Source organism: Homalodisca vitripennis, unplaced genomic scaffold (assembly GCF_021130785.1).
Source record: "Homalodisca vitripennis isolate AUS2020 unplaced genomic scaffold, UT_GWSS_2.1 ScUCBcl_7589;HRSCAF=15344, whole genome shotgun sequence".
In the NCBI taxonomy this organism is placed as follows: Eukaryota; Metazoa; Arthropoda; class Insecta; order Hemiptera; family Cicadellidae; genus Homalodisca; species Homalodisca vitripennis.
This window is the reverse complement of record NW_025783698.1, coordinates 1,301-8,515: the sequence shown is the minus strand read 5'-3', so window position 1 is coordinate 8,515 and position 7,215 is coordinate 1,301. Positions and strand designations below refer to the sequence as shown.

General features: G+C 34.7%; 1 pseudogene; it reads right to left on the bottom strand.

The window, feature by feature from the left end:
• Positions 1-471: 471 nt before the first annotated feature.
• Positions 472-4,942, bottom strand: LOC124374229 (annotated as a pseudogene).
• Between the last annotated feature and the right edge of the window lie 2,273 nt (positions 4,943-7,215).

The window sequence follows — 7,215 nt, the reverse complement described above, 5'->3', positions numbered from 1 at the left end:
CTACTGCTGGTAATTTTTCCTAAAACACTGGGTTTGGTGTTATTATGGTTATGATTTAATAATAAACACCTTACAAAACATAAAATAACAAAAATTGGTATGTTTTTAAATAGTAAACATGAAAAAATGCACCAAAAAGGTGTTTTGGTCTAGTACACTTATACAAGAATATACTCAGCCCGTCAACTTCCACTAAAACCAACCACCGTTTATTTAAGATGGTCCCTCCCCACCAGCTTTACCACCAACCAGTGATCCTGACATAAATGTACACAAAACTTTGTCCCCAATATTAGGTGCGATTCTAAGGCCAACTTCCACGTCCAAAACTAGTGCCTTAAATCAAAATGTCATCCTGTCTTGATGCCTTGTGTATGTGCCGATAGCTCACTTACAACTTCGTTTGTAGCAATGCTCTAATGTGGTGCAATTGCGAGTCATATCGCTTATAGGGTTTAATAAATGCAATACTGGTTTTTTAAATAATTTATTTTATATACAAACTAACAATAACGAGTATATTGTTATTTAACAACATAGCCTTCTGGGTAATCGACAACTTTTGGGAAGTTGGCAATTTCTTCATCGGTGTATGTAAGTAATGATCTTGGAACTGGCCTCAACACCGGTATCTGATGAGAAATATTGGCTTTCACTTCCTCAGGTATATCTTCCTCTGGGAAAATGTGAAGCCTCATCATCAGATTTCTCCGCATCAAGTTTTTATCCAGGGCCCTGTAGACTGCTTTCTTCATCACCTGTATAACAGTTTAATTTTTAATCACAACATAGTTCGTGTTGACATACGCCAATTTGTGTTTAGTCTGCGCACACTTTACACAGGCTCCAGGTTAACAGACAATTTCGATCAGGTCCAAGGAGGTGCTGGCTGACTACTCTGCCAATAATCACTCTATAGTATTCGCTTAATGAAGATAGGAAGACAACCTCTTCTTTACATAAGCAATCATATTTTATTTACTGATCACCAAGGATTGGTGGTTATAGAACATCCTTTGGGAACTGCAAGTTATAGTGATGCTAAATTTAAATTTCTACACCTAAGATTTGTAATATATCAAAATTATGTTAGCAAGAATGTTTATCTGTCTGATGAACTTTTCCATTTTTTTCAGTTGATTCACTAGAATTACTCCTAATCATTTAATACCTAAAATGAAACTATAAATAAAGAAAACACGGACATATACCTGATTCAATTTCTGGACCTTGCATCATAGAAATTATTTTCAGGTAGATTTATTTCTCATTATTTATGTTTTAAATTGTTTTATGTATTCAGATATTGTTATACAAATATTCTTCAATATTTGCAGAGTAGTTTCAATTTTTATCTACGTCTCTATGTTCATAAATACGATCTGAAACGGTAGGAAACTTAGGTTTGTTATTGTTTTATTTTTGGGGGTGGAATCCTTTTAAAGACCCTGATATACCAATAGTTGTCATGAATTTTAGTCCTATAGGAGTAATCTTAAACTTCAAACACTTCTATGATGTTAGTCTTAGTCTTAGAATAAGTAAGAAACGTCTTTTTTTTAATATGATCAAAACACATCTGAATGTTTCTTTCATAAACAAATATATATATATATATATATATATATATATATAAATATATATATATAAATATAAATATATATATTATAATGGGCTATTCATACAAATCTCAAACTTTTTTGTATTTTATAGTTCAAATGTTGAAAAAGTATACATTCTATGAGAAAAAGTAAAATGTGTTTGAAGTTAACATTGTTCTTACGGAGTAAAAATCAAGGTTGTTTCAACTACGGCTGGCTCTAAATTCCACCGGCTCTATTCCTATGCCACGAATATCTGGATTTATCCAAATTATATCTCAATGTTTGCAAAATGTTCACTTCTAAAGAACTTTTTGAATTTTTCAGGTCAGACGTATTTTGGTACTAATTTTATTTTGTAATCAAAATAGTAATTACCAATTATAATTTATGTTGAAAAATTATACTATTCTTTTCACTGTTTAAAACATCTCTAAATTTTATGTTTGCTTACACTTAAGATTTTTAAACCTACTCTGAGATCGTATTTTTAATCAAAATTCTAAAATACCTGGGTATTTATGAATATTGGGTATTTAACCTCAATTCACAAATAACTGGGTATTTTACATCCCTGTACAAATAAAAGTCCCTCTTATTATAAGTAATTCTAAGCTCATTACAACTGATTTGCAGAATAATTCAAGAATAAAAACAAATACAAAATTATAAGGTGCAAACTGAAATTAACTGATGACTTTTAAGAAAGATCTCATGACTGCCTAGTAAAAAGATGTTTCAGTTTGTTCTTAAAAGTATGAACAGGGACATCTCTGAGGAATTCGAAGGGATCTTTATGCATCTTTGTCCATGGTACGAAAAATTCCTCCAACCTACTTATCCAGCCTTACTTTGTAGAAGTGAAGCTGATTATCATGGCAGGTGCTTTTTAGAGGGACCTTAACCTGGAACACAAGCTTTTCACACAAATATTGTAGGTTCCCCAGGTGTTGTGAATCATACAGCACGTCATAATGTTGTAAATAGATTCCATCACAAACATTTTTATATGGTGACACCCACACAGTCAAAGCGCCTGTATTCCTTGGGTATCCTCCCTTGAGATGATGTTTCCATAAAATGGACAACAGTGAATAAACACTGACAAGACCAGGGTTTGCATGAACTGCTTTACAGATTGTGGGAGTTCAATTTAAAAATTTAGACGGACTTTTCAGCCTGTAAAATGGTATGCTGAATCGAATGTTGACATGATCAGAAGAAGAGGAACATTTACTTCAATATGTGATATTTGTTACAATATAAAAATAATTGCTTTCAAGCAAATAATTTCAAATTCTTGCATTTTCTGTATACTAACTATATTTTGAGACCTCTATGTTGTAGTAGAGCATAAAAGTTTAACACTTCTACCGTATCATGATATTACAATCACTAACAGTATCAATCCGGTCTCACAGACCTGAGGAAGGTTTTTGGGCTGTTTTTTGCGCTATTCTTGTTTTTTCAGTTTAGATTTAAACACAAATTATATTTTCAATTCTTCCCTGTTGATGACAAAACTACAATTAATATTTTTTAAATTTTTATAATTGCAAATAATTATATTAATTAAATAATTTGGGGAATTTAGGATGGAAAAATAATATTCTACAATACTGGTATATGTATAAAGCTGTATTTACAAGTATCGGAAATACAACATACATTTTTACCAGAGCAATTAAAAACTTAAAAAGGCATAAGTACATACAAAACCAGTATCCACCACAAGATTTTAGATATTCTGAACACATGAAATGCACAACTTTCTGCTGCACTCCATCCAACAGATGTGGGTTGTCAGCCATTCGATACATTTGTAATTGGTTTTTCTTTCCTTAGCAGCTGGGGCACTTGGAACATGTCTTCCGTTTTTTCCAGTTTGTCATTAGGAACACATTCATTAGGAATTTGCAGCTTCTGTTTTCTTCTCCAACGTATTCCGTGATGACGCGTCTAATGTCTCTTGGCCAATTTTGAATTTCTAGGCGTCTTCTCATGTGAGGCTTTATAAGTTTTAAGGTCAGACGTTTTATGAATTCAAATCTTGTAATGAGTGGATTTGTTACCTAAGGCTCTTGCTCTTGCAGTAGGCCCGGGTAATGGTCCCCTCAAAATGTTATGTTGACGTGTTCTGCGCTGCTTGCGTGGCACCTTTCTGCACCATATGGTACCATCTTTTCCCCCTAAAAAGGTGATCTTCAGAATCCTGAACCAATTAATTTTCGACACTATAGTGGATGTCATCTTCTTCTTCCAGTTGGGGTTCATCAACAGCAAAACTATTCATCACTTTCACTTTGATTTAGCTCGTTATCAGACACTACATAGTTTGGATCTTCATCCAAATCGTCAACAGGTTCATCGTAACTATCATCCCCTTCAAGGTTAAGTAGGAGTTGTAAAAGTCGCCCGTTAAAATCTTTCATCGTTCACTCTTAAAAGTATTTCTGAGTCACTCATGAATATAACAAGTTATAATAAAAAAACATAAAAAACTAATGTATACAAACACGTAATAACTATTCACACTTTAACCGTATCACCCGGTATGACAGACCGGTAAAATAGTTACAGTAACCGTATCGTCGGTACAGTAGGACCGTAGCGCTCACAAAATAACTGGACTGATTCAAGGTCAAACGCCACTAGACAAACTAAAACCAATCAAAACCGGCTCAGGACGAGGACCGGTTAACAGCTACTGAGCGTCGGGAGGGGGCAACCCGGAATACTCTGTAGTGCTAATTTCAGAAACATAAAATTCCCCTCCGGTCTCACAGACCGGTGATACGGTTAAAAGTGTTAAAAAAAGAAAAAATATATATTATTTTTTGTATAGCTTTATATGTAAAAATATTTGTTAGAAAAAAGTCCCAAGAAGTGTTTTTTGAACAAATAGAAGTAGATAAAAAACAATATATTGTCAGTCAATGCTTGATGAAGTAAATATAATAATAAATAATAAATAAAAAATATATTAAAAACTAATAATATTTGTGTAAGCTCTCCTGACTTATTTATTAGGTCACTCATAGTTGTTTAAAAAATATAAAATAATGAAATAAACAGTATTTTGTAAACTAGACCTTCGCCAAGGTATCACGAATTTTTATAAAACAAAATTTAGCCTACAGACCTGTGACGATATATACATTAGGTTATGATATAATGTTGTTACCATAGTATGGATCCTTCTCGTGCAGTTCCCAGGCCATGGTCCAAGTCGCACCTCCTGGATAGCCTGTATGGTGGAAGTAAGATCCTCCTGCGCCACTCATCTCCTGGCAACGCGACATGACGACTGTTTATCACCACCACATGATCTCCTGTATCCGCTGTGGAGAAAATATCATCAGTCTATGATGGTTTTATTAATACAAATAAATCAGTTTGAAGGGAAAAATAAGTAGTATAAAATACAAATATAAATAAATACACTTAGAGGGGATCCAGTATTTATGACCTGTTTTTCAATTATTATACCTCTTGACAAAGGATTCGTTAAAAGATTTAGAGGTGGAGCTGGCACATATTATGAAATGAAATTGGGGAGTCTGAATAGGTAATGAGCAGTGTAATTACCATTCCTATTAATAAGTACACTGTTCATAAGTCCTTAACCACGTGACACCTGATGAACTTTCTGTTAACTTCCTAAGTTTTAGCCCAAGGTTTGACTTATGTGGCCAGTATTTAATTAGAGAATAAATAAACATGAGAGCCATGTAAACCGAAGCCGATTTTACATTAGACCTTTGGTTATCTGGCTCTACATCTTCGACCTCACAAATTATCTGGCTGGGTGCCGGTGCGACAGTAACATATATAATTAGGATGTAACGAGTAAAGCTACTGTGTGAGTAATAATGTTGCTGATTTGTTATATTGTGATGTATTTGATTTGGTAAGTAAGCATGAACTGATTGTTATTGATGTATCTAATATACGAACAGTAGCTTTCCATCATCCATAAAACATTTTAGGCCCGAGAATTGGGGGTCTACTGTATTTGCTTCGGGCAGATCAAACTAGTTCATGGTTAACCTGTTGGCGAGTGCGCATTTGACATGAAAAAAGTCCCCAAATGAGGACCTTCGTCATATGACGTGTGTTCCCATATGAGGACCATCGTCATATGACATGTCTAGAGATTACATTAAAATCCATTAGTTTAAACATTTAAACATAATCTGAATGATGAAATCACGGTATATACAACTAAATGGTAATGTCGTAAGTCCCGCCCCGTGACGTCAATGGTGTGTTGGAGCTGATCATCTGCTACACCCAAATCACAAGCTGGAAGGCTCAGCTGTTTGGCTTGACTGTATCAGCTGACACAAGGATGCGCAATACCGCCGTTTAGTTTTACATACCATGGTTGAAAGTATCCGTAACATGCTACGATCTGGTGGTAATCAAGGGAACTAGTTGCGACACTTGTGACAGATTTTTCGCGTTTTTTATTCTGCCGCTATTCTGCTCCTGACTGATGTGGTTATGTTACTGCTGTGCTACTTTTCTATTGTAATTACTATTTCAGTTTGAAATTATAGTACAGTGTTATTTAGTGTGAGTGAACACGTTGCGATGGAATGGGAAAATCGCATCTGTGACAATAGCGATGCCATTCCGCAGAGAATTGGATATAGAATCTGATGGCAGCTATAACATTGATAACGATGGACTTGTATTGGATTCCGATGGAGATTTTTTTTAATGTTGAGGACATTTTTGAGGAGAGTATGGATGAAGATTTTGCCAGATTGCGAGGAAAACTGCAAGGGAAACTACTGAGGAATCTTTCAACGTGAGTAGCCTAGTCAGTACAACCTTTACCTGACCTACATGGACAAACAAATGAAAATGTACACCCTAGTAATGATTTACACACAGATGAGGTATGCTCTACTTGCAAATGGACACACAATGTCAATTTTGAACCTAGGATAGCTAATTTTGAAAGTTCAAGTTCAGGATTCATTGTTACTGATGAATTAGGAGCCAATGAGTGGAAGGAAATTGACACATTTTATAAAATATTTGACTATGATGTTGTTTCCCACATTTCAGCCGAGACAAACAAATACTATTTTGAAAGCACTAAAGGTGTCCTCACTGAGTTTTCCAAACTTTCACAAATGGGTGGAAACAAATCCGATTAAATTTATTGCTTTTTAGCAACCAGCCTTCTGATGTCACATTGCAAAAAAAAAAATTACAATAAAACAGTATTAGTCGAGTGATCCACTGATAGAAACTCCTATTTTTTCTAAGATTTTCTCTCAAGACCAGATACCTACTTTTGAGGCGCTTGATCCACTTTGATGACAACATAAATTCTAATTCTGGGGATATGCTATACAAAATTAGGACAGTAATAGAAACATTGAGGAGAAAATATAGATCACTAATTCAGCCATACCAGAATTTAGTTGTTGACGAGAGCCTCATGCTTGGAAGGGGAAGGCTACCTTTTCGCCAATATATTCCCAACAAAAGGAAACGATTTGGTGTCAAAACATTCGTCCTGTGTGACTGTGAAACCGGAGTAGTCTTAGACTTTATAGTTTTATAAACCGGTAAGGGTACAAATATTGACGAAGAC